This window comes from Sus scrofa, chromosome 3 (assembly GCF_000003025.6).
Source record: "Sus scrofa isolate TJ Tabasco breed Duroc chromosome 3, Sscrofa11.1, whole genome shotgun sequence".
In the NCBI taxonomy this organism is placed as follows: Eukaryota; Metazoa; Chordata; class Mammalia; order Artiodactyla; family Suidae; genus Sus; species Sus scrofa.
In genome coordinates, this window is record NC_010445.4 from 132,016,654 (window position 1) to 132,029,118 (window position 12,465).

Below are 12,465 nucleotides of genomic sequence, written 5' to 3' on the forward strand. Positions count from 1 at the left end.
AAATTGCTGTCTCTTTATTGCCACACCGCTGTGAAGTGAGCTTCTTCCTTCCCGGTAACATTCCTCGATTCGAAGCTACTTTGTTACGAGTGTAGTCGCTCTGCTTTTTTCTCACCAGCATCGACATGGTAGACCATCTCCATCCCTTCATTGTACCCAGTTTTTGTCTTTATATATAAAGCATGTTTCTGGAGATAGCATATATTTGGGTCTTACGTTGTTAGTCTGCTTCAGCAATTCTGCTCTTGCATTCTAGTCTTCAGTCTGTTAAGGTGTAAAGTGATTATTCATAGAGTTGTGTCTAAGTCCACATCGTCTTGCTATATGGTTTCTCTTTATTCCATCTGTTCTTTGTTCCCTTTGTCCTAATTTTTGCCTTGTTTGGATTGCATACTTAGCTATTATTCTGTTTCATTTCCTTCTTTTGGCTTTTTAACTGTAAATATTTTGTCATAGCTGTTATATTAGGTGACTTCCGGTTTGTTAAATACATTGTATCTTTTTGCCATTTACCATCACATCCTGCTATACTGCTTCACATGGAATCCAGGAGTAAGATATGCACTTGCATTTTTCCCCTATGACCTCGTGCTATTATCACAAATTTTAGTTTTGCATGTTTTATATTAAGACATTATTATTTTTGTTTCAACTGTCACTTATTTTTTATTTTATTTATTTTTTGAGGGGGGTGTGTGAAGGAGAAAAAAATATTTTTATTGCTTTACCAGGCAAAGGAAGCCACAGCAAGCTAATGCCCTAAAGACTGTGCCCTCCTTTGGGAGAGAAGAGGAGGTGGTTTTATAGTTTGGGATGGAAAATAGGGCCCTAGACAAGGATCAGGGTAGATGCGAGCCTGCATTATTCTTCAGAGTTGGTGTTTAGTGGCCTCAGAACTGGTTCTGCGGGTCCTCCTGTCTGGTTTTCATTTGCTGAGGGTTTAGTTCTGCAGAAGGACTCAAAGACACTGGTACGTATATTCCTTGAAGAAGAACCAAGGCTACACCATTGTCTCTTGACGGCTCCTCCCTGGTCCCTGCCTCCCCTCCCTTCCCTGATTAGCAACTGTTAGAACCTGCCCTTTGGGGCTCAGGGAAGGTCGTGGAGGCTGAAGCCCATTCCCTAAAAATAAGTAATGTGGGACACAGAAAGGCTTGTGCCCAGGAGCCCACAGGGTCCTGCTGGGTTTCCTTCCCTCTTTTTGTTGATACTCCTCCATCTTGGGGAAAGCAGGTGTTGGGCAAGAAAGGGAATAATCATTTTGAATTGAGACATTAATCATAAACTTGGCAGAGGAACTCAGTTTTAGGGGTACTGGTTTTAAATCTCCACTTCTGTTTTATCTTTTCATGAGTCTTTTAGGGAAGGGGGCAATGACTGTGTTGGCTACTTCCTGCCGCCACTGGGGGGACGGACACCAAATTAGAAACCTTCCTGAGTTCCAGATCCTGGATGATAAGTCCCTGCGTCTCTATGAGTAAGATCTCAATCCCTGGGAAGTGGTTTGCCTTTGGACTGGATAAGCAGTGAGATCCTGCTGTGTAGCACTGAGAAGTATGTCCAGTCACTTATGATGGAACATGATAATGGGAGAAAAAAGAATGTACGCATGTATGTGGAGCTGGGTTACCTTGCTATACAGCAGAAAATTGACAGAACACTGTAAACCAGCTATAATGAAAAAAATTAAAAACAGTTTATATATAAAAGATGTCAGTCCCTTGGAAGCCGTTTTGGTGCAGCAGACCCAGTTAGAAGTAGGAGGAGTGTCCACAGGAACTGTGACAAAATAGATCTGGTTCCCTGAGAGTTGCAGGTGAGTTATCCAGAAGCCCTGACTGGAACTGGCTCTCTGGGGAGACGTGCTGCCGCCAGTTGTCTAATTTGACCTCAGTAGGTTTGCACTTCTGTTGTAGCATTAACATATGCATAACAAGAGCTACTGGCCATTCCTATATCTCCTTCTCTGTTAATATCTGATCTAAAGCAATTTCATTGTCTAAAAATGGAACAGTTACAAGAGGATACCTTGAACCTATAAGGTTGCACCTACCACCTGCCAGCAGACTGCTTTGAGAATGGCTGGTGGCAGCCCAAGTCTGCCACTGTCATTTATTCTTAAGGATATTTAAATAATGAGAAAATTATGATAGATGACGGATAGAAAGACAGACGATAGACAGGTGATAGATGAAGGATGGATAGATAAATAGATAGATGGTATGGTTTCTGGTGTTCTTTGTCCCTTTTTGGAGATCCATGCCCAATATTAGATTCCTTCTTCTTGAAGAATTTCTTTAATGTTCCCTGCTGGTCCAGTGCGTTGCTGGTATGTATTATTCTAGCCTTTATATGTCTGAAGAAGCCTTTATCTTCATGTTTGAGGGATCTCTTCCCTGGTAATTAAATTTACGTTTCCGTTAAGAACTCAGAGACGATATTCTCCCGGCTTCTTGCTCGCATTTTTCTGATGCCAAATGTGACCTTCCTTATCCTCTTTGTATGTAGCATGGCCTTTTTTTTCCTCTTTGTCTGCTTCTCACATTTCCTGTTTATCACTGGTTTTGAGCAGGTGGATTATTACTTGCTGTATCTAATTCTCTTCATGCTTCTTGTGCTCAGGTTTTGTTGAGTTATTCTGGATCTGTGGGTTTGAACGTGTCATCAAATTGGGACAATATTAAGCCATTGACTTCATATCTTTTGGTCCTTTGTCCCCTTAGCTTTAGTTATTCCGGTTACACGTATCTTAGGCCCCTAGAAGTGTTTCGTCCACGTCTTTAAATTCTTTCTTCTCTGCGGGCTTCACTTTGGATTGTTTCCATTGCTACTTCTTCGCATTCACTAATCTTTAATTCTTCAAGGTCTAGTCCATCATTTACCCCATCCTGTGCTTTTTCCATCTCTGACAGTTTTCATTTGCAGAAGAGAATTTTAATCCTCTGTCTCCACTTAACTTTTTGAATCTATGGAACACAATTGCCATTGTCGTTTATTGAGCTTGTCTGGTAATTCTAACATCTGTGTCGGTTCTGCAATAGTTTGGCTTGACTGATTTTTTTCCCCCTTTCCTACTTCTTTCCATGCTTGGCAATTTTTAACAGAATCCTAGATACTGTGAATTTTGCTTTATTGAGCACTGGATACATTTTCATTCCTAGAAATATTTTCGAGCTTTGCTCTTGGAAGCAGTTAAGCTACTATTTGATCCATCGCAGTCTAGCTCTTCAAATCTGCCAGGCAGCATCTAAGCAATATCCAGTCCATAACCAGTTATTCCTTGCTGTCGCATCCACATTTTTCTGGACACTCGCCCCATGCTTGTGGGTTATGAAGTCTGACACCCTGGCTGGTGGGCGGGTGTTATTCCTGCCCTGAGGGATGCTGCCCCCTGCTGCGCAAATATTTTCGAGTAGTTTGTCCCCTGGCCAAGGAGTCCCTCAGACTTGCCCCTGGCGTCACCCTAGGGAACCTGCTTCGGGGACCCTCTGCCCACCTCCAGGGCTCCCTCTGGAGCCTGCGTCTCCAGTGCTCTGTCCCGACAGCTCTGACTTTCCTGGTGTCCCTGGATACACAGCTCTGTCTCCCTCCCAGGTCCCTCCTCCTGCAACCCGCCCTGGAAAGTCTCTCCAGGCAGACGGCTGTGCCTCTTGTTCCCTTTGCTCAGAGACGCCCGCCTTCTGTCTGGTGTCCTGGGAACCACGGTTCCGTGTGATCTGTCCAGTCCACTTTGTTCTCGGTAGCTTCTGGGGAGACGGTAAGTTCAGGGGCGGTTACCCCCTGTCTTGGAAACAAGAGTTCCCCTTTTCTTAACCCATGGTTCTGCTCTCTGTCCCGAGTCTCCAGGCGATGAAGGGTGCGGCCCACTCTCCTGCTCCCTGCTCTCCTTTGTGCGTTTCCCTCTGCTGCCTTCCCGAGAGGGAGGTGGTCAGCCAACTTGGCCCTCAGCTGGGGTCAGACAGGAGACCCTAGGCCGACCTCCGCTTCCCCAGGCCCTCCAGCCCGGGCCTCCCGCAGAGCAGGTACCTCCACCAAGGTCTAGATCAGAGGGTGGGGAAGAGGAGCCTCGGGGAAAGAGAGAGACGTCAGCCCTTTGCTGGAAAATGTCAGGACCTTTGCGTTGCAGGGTTTGTCGACGTGTGTGTGGCAATGACCGAAACTAGACAATACGGGCGGGATTCTAGAGAAACTGGAGCTGTGGAGACTAATTATAGATGATGGGGAAATGAAAAGTGAGGAGGGCAAAGGATAAATATCTGATTTATCCAAAAATGATATTACTAATTAATACAAACCCATCCATGCAACCTAAATACTTGCCAAGCAACAGAGCAATTATGAAAATTAAAATTAAAGTGTACATGTGTGTACTAAATTTTATAAAGAAAATATATGTGTTGTTGTATGTATGATATTACATATATATAAATAAAATGTGTTAGTTTATCCACCATGCTCTTTGTCTATAGTTAGGAAACAGTGGGTCCCACCTAGGCACCAGCCAAGCTTCCCGAATGATAAGCTCCTCCTTGTTTACAGAGTAAGTCATCTTGAGGGAGTTCGAACACCAGCGTGGGAATCTAAGATTCGGTGTTCAAAGCAGAACGCCTGATTTCAGAGGATTCACAGGTATTGGGGTGTAAGAAAGACATTTGAGGGGAGTTCCCATTGTGGTTCAGTGGAAACAAATCTGACCAGTATCCATGAGGATGGATGTAGGTTCGATCCCTGGCCTCCTTCAGTGGGTTAAGGATCTGGCATTGCCTGGAGCTGTGGTGTAGGTCGCAGACATGGCTCAGATCCTGCATTGCTGTGGTTGTGGTGCAGGCCAGCGGCTGTAGCTTCAATTAGACCCCTATCCTGGGAACCTCCATGTGCTGCATGTGTGGCCTTAAAACCAAACAAAATTAATAACTCCATCACATCCCCGGGGGGGCACTTCGTTTTTGCAGACATCAGGCGTCACGGCGTCACCAGGGGTCAGCGCCTCAGGCATGAGGTTCTGCAGAGAACTCAGGAGCATGAGACGCGGGCTTCAATCTGGGAACCTCAGGCTTCCATGGGCTTTTGGCGCTTTGCTCCCTCGTGCAGTCGATGAGGTCTCGCTAAATGCATTTGTAAGCGATGTCGCGGAATCTCGGAGTGCTTTGTTGTGAAGGGCAACTCCAGTGTGAAAACTGCCTGTACCACAAAGACATCGGCTCATTTTATAGCCAGGTTCTGAGTGTCAGCCTTGAAGGTGAGCTAACCTGCTGTGCTATCAAAGGACACATGCTCCAAATTTGTTACGTATGCGTGACAACAGTGGCTAAGTATGGTCCTAGCAGACATTTTTGGAACAATACACTTAACCTTGCTTGAGAATAAGATGTTGTTTTGATGATTACTGAGAATCTCGTTGAACTTGTACTGTGGAGAGAGCATTTGAAAATGGATGCCTAGGACTGTTGTCACTCTTAGGTGAGTTTAACATGTTTGCTCTAAAAATGTGACATTTATTAAAAATTCTCCGATTTACCCACTTTAAAAATTTGCAAACCAAAATTCTTAAGGAATTTTTGAAAACCGTCAAAATAAATCCTCTCAGTGGGTTTTGAATCCACTCATTTAAATATGTATACATATTTAACACCTTCTGATTGGTTTGCAAGAGCAACTTATGGCATTTGGGATCAATGGAAATTAACGAGTTGAAGTTTAATAAAAAATTTCGGAATGACCTGTAGAAATAATTGAAAAATAAGCATCATGACGTAATTACAGCAGCCGATATAGAAGTTACTCTTCTACCGTTTTAAAGGAGTGCTTCTTCGTGGTGTACCTTCTCAATTATGACAGGTGCCAAAGGCAAGTATCAAAACTGAACTAAAAAATAGGCAAGATTTTTAAAAATAATAAGTCATATTTAAAGATATTTCTCACATTTAAAAAATTTCAGAAAAAAATGTACGGTTTACAGATATAGTAAGCATTTTATTTATTTATTGTCTTTTTCTTTTTAGGGCTGCACCTGTGGCATATGGTAGTTCCCAGGGGTCAAATCGGAGCTGCAGCTGCCGGCCTATGCACCATAGTCACAGCAGCACAGCTCACAGCAGCTCACGGCAACTCCATATCCTTAACCCACTGAGCAAGGCCAGGGATCCAACCTGCATCCTCATGGATACTAGTCAGGTTTGAACCCATGGAACCACAATAGGAACTCCAAGCGTTTTAAATTTCTTTTTTTATTTTTATTATTGTGATTGTTCTGCTGCTATTATTATACAACAACAGGATATAATTTTGTGGTGTGTGTGTGTGTGTGTGTGAGATGGAGGATCATTCACTTTTTGAAACTTCCTTTGGAAGGATGCCTGATCCATGAAGTTTAGACAGGCTGCTCCAGGCAGGATGTCGTGACACAGCACCGTGGGGAGGGCACTGAGGGAAAAGGCCTTCGGGCCCGGCTGGCGATGCCCAGACTGTGCGGGGCCCTGTCCACGCCTGCTGCCTCACGAATCCTCACCGCAGGTCTGAAGACCAGGTGTCATGACCGCGTTTCATCAGGAGCATTGACTCTTTAGGAGAGAAAGTCGGAAGATAACACGAGAAAGCGGCTGTGTGTGTGTGAACGGTGGGTCACTACGCTGCACGGCGGAAACTGGCACGACACTGCAAATCAACGACAATTAAAAGAGAGAGAGAGAAGTTTGGGCTCCCCATTAGAGCAGGAGCTTGAGGTCATTCAGACCCCAGGTCGCTGGCTGCCCCAGACCCACGCGCCCCTCCTCCGAGGTGGTGGCGGGTTCCCGGGAGCAGGCAGATGGAGGACAATTAGTCTGGGTTGGTGCCATGTCTGTACCTGCCCTTCAGATATGACACCTGCGGTCACATGTGCACGTGGACAATGAAACTGCAAAACCCTAATGAAGCGGGTGTGGGCTGGTTGGGCGGGGCCAGGGGAGCAGAGCCGGAGGACCGCGGCGGGGCTGGGTGGGGACTCGATGCCCCCACCTTCTTCTCGGTCACTGAGGTTCTTTGTCTGGGACTCGGGTATTTTCTGAGGACGATGGATGTGCTTCAGGCCACTATGGTCCTTCAGAAAGTGTGTGGAGTTATGTGCATCTGCACACTGCAGGTACAGAGGCCCACGGCCTTCACCAGACCCTGAGAGAGTCCAGCTCCGAAAATGGCCTCCTCGGGGATCCCTGTCATTGTCAGCGACCCTTTATAGAGTTGACTTTTGACTGCTCTAGGCTCAGTGGCAAACAGAACAGGCACAGCCATGCTCTACTCCGTCCTGAAGAACAGCACTCGGCTAACAGAGCCAGTTATGTTTATAAAGTCACAAGAACCCTTCCCCAGCAAATCCTGAGCCACTGTGCCTAAGGGTGACATGCGGTTAGGTTCCTGCCAGCCTCTGGTCACATTTTCATCAGCCCATCAGTGCATTAGCTTGTTTTGTGTGAGTGTGTGTTTCTGTTTAAAGACCCCTTATTTCCCGCATACAATTGATTCATTGACACTGAACTCACAGCCAGGCATGTAACTCTATTCTGAATGCAGCTTCTCTGGCTCCCTAAGACACATCTCAGCCTCCTTATACTCAGGACACCAGACAGCACTGCAGCCTGTGTATGGGGCCCTTTTAGGCAGAGAAGCATCATCAAAGAACACAATAATGTGGAAAGTAAGTAGACCACAAAAAAAAGGACATTGATTTGCAGCACAAAAGCTGGAACAAGATGGCAGAGTTTTGCCTTCGTTGACCCCAGCTGGGACCGTGAACTTCAAGTGACTCAAATTTTTCACTGCTCTGTTCACGCCCATGACTTACAGACACGATGAGTATTGAACTTGAGGCTACCAGTAAACTTTAGCAAGTAGGCAGACTCAAAGATACAGAGTCACAATATTGAGCACCAACTGTGTACTCATTCCAGCAGCTCTGTGGGGGTGCATTTCAGAGTGGTGACGCTGCATGTCTGCTGTACTAAAGGGTGAATCAAGCACTTTCCTATGCTTTTGCTTACGGTGTTGCCTCGTTGTAATCTAGTTTGAGGCTCTGCAACATTCCAGACACTGTATTTGGTGATGAGACAGAAAGACCTGAGAGACACAAGCCCTGCTCCTTAGCTTCTCAAACCCGGCAGGGTGACAGGCAGTAAACAAATTCCGTGCAGGGAAGGCGGCCTGAAGTGTGGACCGAGCCACACTCACACCTCCTCTCTAATATCGTACAAGTCTCACCGAAAGAACTTCAAAAGGGGCTGGATTTTGAAAGATGGCTGCAATTTCTTTAGGGGAAATAAAAAATGAAAATTAAAAGTTAAGTGGAGGAGTTCTCATTGTGGCTCAGCGGGTTAAGAACCCGACTAGTATCCATGAGGACATGGGTTCGACCCCAGCCTCGCTCAGTGGGTTAAGGATCTGGCATTGCCGTGAGCTGGGGTGTAGGTTCCAGATGCATCTTGGATCCTACGTTACTGTGGCTGTGGTATAGGCTGACAGCTGCAGCTCTGAGTCAGCCCCTAGCTCAGGAACTTCCATATGCCACAGGTGTGGCCCTAAGAAGGAAATTTTTAAAAAAATTTTTTAAGTGCATGGAGAAGACAGATGTTCACATACATGACGACAGGGCCCAGCTTGGTCTCCTGGGAATCACAGGGATGTTGACGTTGCCACAGGGTGAAACACAGGTGGAAGGAGGTGTTGGTGCCGAAAGCATTGGTCAGAACCAGAGGGCTTGGCTGAGCGTCCAGGGACTGCGGACGTTGACCATTAGGTGAAGAGAAGCAGGATGGAGGGACCTGACTAGGGGTGTGCTTTAGGAAGAAAGCCCAGTGGCAGCGCAGAGAGAGAACTGCTGGCTGCCAACAGGGCTGGCGGTCTGCGCTGCAACAGCCTGCACCTGCCTGGTCCGCTGGGGCACGCCAACACCTGAGCGAAGGAGGCAGCGGCAGGGAGGAAGGCTTCTAGCATAGCGAACGTCTGGAGCAAACAATCCAGAAACCCAAAAATGAGTGTCGTTCGGTCTGGATTCTGCCTTCCGTGTGTCCTGTGCCTTAGCAAATGCATCAGTCACAGTCTTTCTCCCCTTTTTGAGTGAAAAACAGACATGACAGAATTTAGGGACCATTAATAAACTGCATTTTACTTGATTCAAAAAAAACGTAGGTTAAGTTTTGCCTACTTTTTACACAAGAAATGAATAAAACACGGTTTTAAAACAGAAGAACAACTATGATGTGTAGCAACTCTGCGGCATTTTCGCTTATTCGCTTGTTTACTCTTAGCATTAGCTTCCAATAAAAAGCTCTATTTCTTGCTTTTGAAGTAATGACTACATGCCATTAAATATAGGGATGCAAGGAATGCTTTTGGAGGCTTTCAGTATTTTCAAAACCTAAAAGTGAATTTGTCATTAGTGGTAAACTACAGAAAAACGACGTTAGCTCAACTCACCACCTAAGAAGGTTAAACCTGCTGAAAGTTTAAAGAAACCTAACCATTAATGGCAAAAATAGAAGATTGTTAAATAATAGTTTAGCTCATATTTGAGTTGGGAAAATGAGCTGGACATCAGGACTGCAGATTTAATCTCAGCCTGACCTTGAGCAGCTGGCGGCGTGGTGACACAGGACCCCATAAGGAGCCTCCAGCAGCTGCGTCTGTGCTGCGTTGTCCCAGGGGGCTGGGACACCGCGTACTTCACCCACACACCTTCTTTGTTTCAAACTTGGGTCTTTTCAGAATTTCTATTTGTTCTGCTTCCGTAACTGGAATGACAGTATAGCCAGCTTACCTTCGGGCACTCACAGAGGGTCGGGGTGTTTGGCGTAGGACTCCACCCACGGAATCCTACCGATTACATACGAATGCCTTCTGTTTACTTCTCCGAAACACACTGGCTTGGGGTGATCACATCAACTGGGGCTCAAGCCGGCACAGGCAGGAGCTGAGGACCAAGGAACACACAGAACCTCTGATTCCGGCACAGGTGGCCTTTCCCGTGGGGCTCAGCGCAGGAGGGCGCCTGCACTCGGCCGACAGGCACAGGGACACCTCCCTCTCCTAGGTTGTCACTGGTGTTTGTGGGATTCTCTCTTCAGAAGGAGCACCTGCTGAGAGCGGGAAGAGCCGGCCTCAGGAGGCTCAGACGCTGCCCTTCATAAATATATATGTACACACGTAATAGCCACGGAGGTGCCCGCGTCCTGACCCAGCACCGCTTGCGACCAAAGGGCCTTTGCACGTAGGAGTCAGCGGAAGACTCTGAGGTGGGAGATGATCCTGGCTTATTGGAGGGACCCAGTGCAATCACAGGGCTTCCTGGAAGAGGGAGGCGGAAGGAGACGGGGTGACGGAAGCGGAGGCAGGAGTGCTGTGAGGGAGGGGCCAGCGCCAAGGAGGCTGGAAAGGAACAAGCAGGTGGAGCCCGGAGGCTTGATAAGGAGGGCAGCCCCACTTTCAGGGCTTGATTTTTAGGACTCTTGGCTCTAGAACTCTACGATAATAAGGTGAGAGAAGAAACTGTTCTGTTTTGAGCCCCGGAATCATGCTAATTTGTTACAACAGCAGGAGAACACTGATACCCTGGCAAGGGGTGGGCTCCGTGGCCGGTGTGCACCACCTCATAAGCTGGTGCTGACAACTCTGTACCCTTCCTCGGGGCACCACGGTGGCTAAGTGACATTTTCTAGAGAAGCACTCGGTGAACCGTAAGGCGCAACCGGAATTCGAGGACACTGCCCGCGTGAAGGCAGGCCCTGGGGAGAAGAGCATCTTGGCTGTGTTTCCTCGGGGAAATCAGAGAGCTGCATGTCGACACTGTGGATGCAAATGGGAACCACGCGGGCTTCGTTTTATTTTTAGCAGTTGCTGCTGAAAGCTTCGTGCTGCCTGCCCCTTGGAGGGGGGTCGCATAGCTGACAGCGTGTGTGACTTTCCGGCTCCTTGTGCAGCTGAAGGCTTGACATATGGGTGACATACTTTACCGGGCAGCTCCTGGGGGAGGAAGGAAACCGTGCTTTAGAGATAGGAGGGCAGGTGGGTCAGAGAATAGAGCTGAATAAATGCAACCAAGGCAGGAGGGGAGGCAACTCTAATAACAGGAGGCTGACTGCCGAGCGCGCAGCTTGCAGCGCCAGCCGCTTGACACCCTCAAGTGTATTTCTCGTGCGAGTCCTATGAGTCACTGGCTGGGGAGGGGGTTCCGCCCTGCACTGTCCTTCTGGGTCCTGCCCTCCTCTGTCTCATGCTCCACCATCCTCCGCTGAGCTGGCGGGTGGGGCAGGTGGCAGGGATGGTGCTCGGGAGATGCTCCCAAAACGGCTGGCTGTGCGGCTCCTCCGTCTCCCGCATCCATCCCTCGGCCTCGCCCAGCCGCCCCCAGGTCCTCGACAGCGAAGCAGGAGGGAGTGGCGTTGGGGGGGCGGGTCTCAGCCCCGCAAACTGCTTTCAGGCGGAGTTTTTCTGAAAGGTCAGCTGCCAGGAGAAGGTGGCATTTCAGAGTATCTCAGAGGAAGAAGTGTATTTGCTCCTCAAGGCAAAGGACGAGCATTTTCTGAGACGCCGACCCACAGTTTACTTCCTTGTTGAGGGCGGGTTCGCCAAAGCCCCGCGGTTACGCCCCGCCCGCCTCTCGCCTCTCAAGTCCACTCTTCTTGTCTCCTCTGAAGACCCCAACCCGCTTCCACGCCCACCTTTCCTCCTCCGCCGGTGGCGTTCGACCTCGTCCCTTTCCTAAGGCCCCTTCCTCTTCTGTCTGGTTGGGTAGTTGTTTGTACACACACACGCCTAACTTTAGATTATGAATTTAGGAAACGTCCATCATTTCCCTCGTAGCAGCCGTCCGTAAAATACTGAACAGACCCTGCTTGCGAGGGTTTTGAGCAGTCGTTTGCCCTGCTGGCCTCCGTCTCCCCATCAGTAAGATGAACAGGTGTCTCGGCCGGAGGGTCCGACTCAACATCCACGGTTTTGATAGCACACATGCGCAGCCCCAGCCAAGGTTCTGGAAACCAGCACAGCTGCAGTCGGCCCTGGGCGTCCGTACGTTTGAAAAAACCTGTAGGAGTCTGTGTTTGTGGGCGTTCTCGGTGGGTACGTTTCCTCATGGCTCTGCTTCCAGCCACCCGAGCCTGTGAAAGGAAGGCGGGCTCTGGAAAGCCGCGCGCGCGCAGCCGGGTTTGTGTTTGGTCCAAGTCGGACGACCTGGGGTGTGAATACCGCTTAGTACTTTCGCGCCTCGGGGTGTGTCATCCTCGAGTTGCTCTTCTTTGCCACGTTTCCCCACTGCTTCGTGCCGTTCTTCTCATATGGATTTGGGTTCAGTATTTTATGCTTTTCCTTTTAACCTCCATCGCCTTTTCGCTACGCTTTCTCTTCCTGCTCTTTACTAGTTGCTCGGAAATTCCGGTTTGTATTCCTGACCTATGAAAACAGCTACAGTTCAACCACTTTCCAAAACTCAGGGGCCCC

General features: G+C 48.2%; 1 protein-coding gene across 41 annotated transcripts in view; it reads left to right on the forward strand.

The window, feature by feature from the left end:
* The window catches only part of MYT1L (myelin transcription factor 1 like), a 365,957-nt gene that overhangs the window by 88,595 nt on the left and 264,897 nt on the right, over nt 1-12,465 (forward strand). The window lies entirely within an intron of this gene.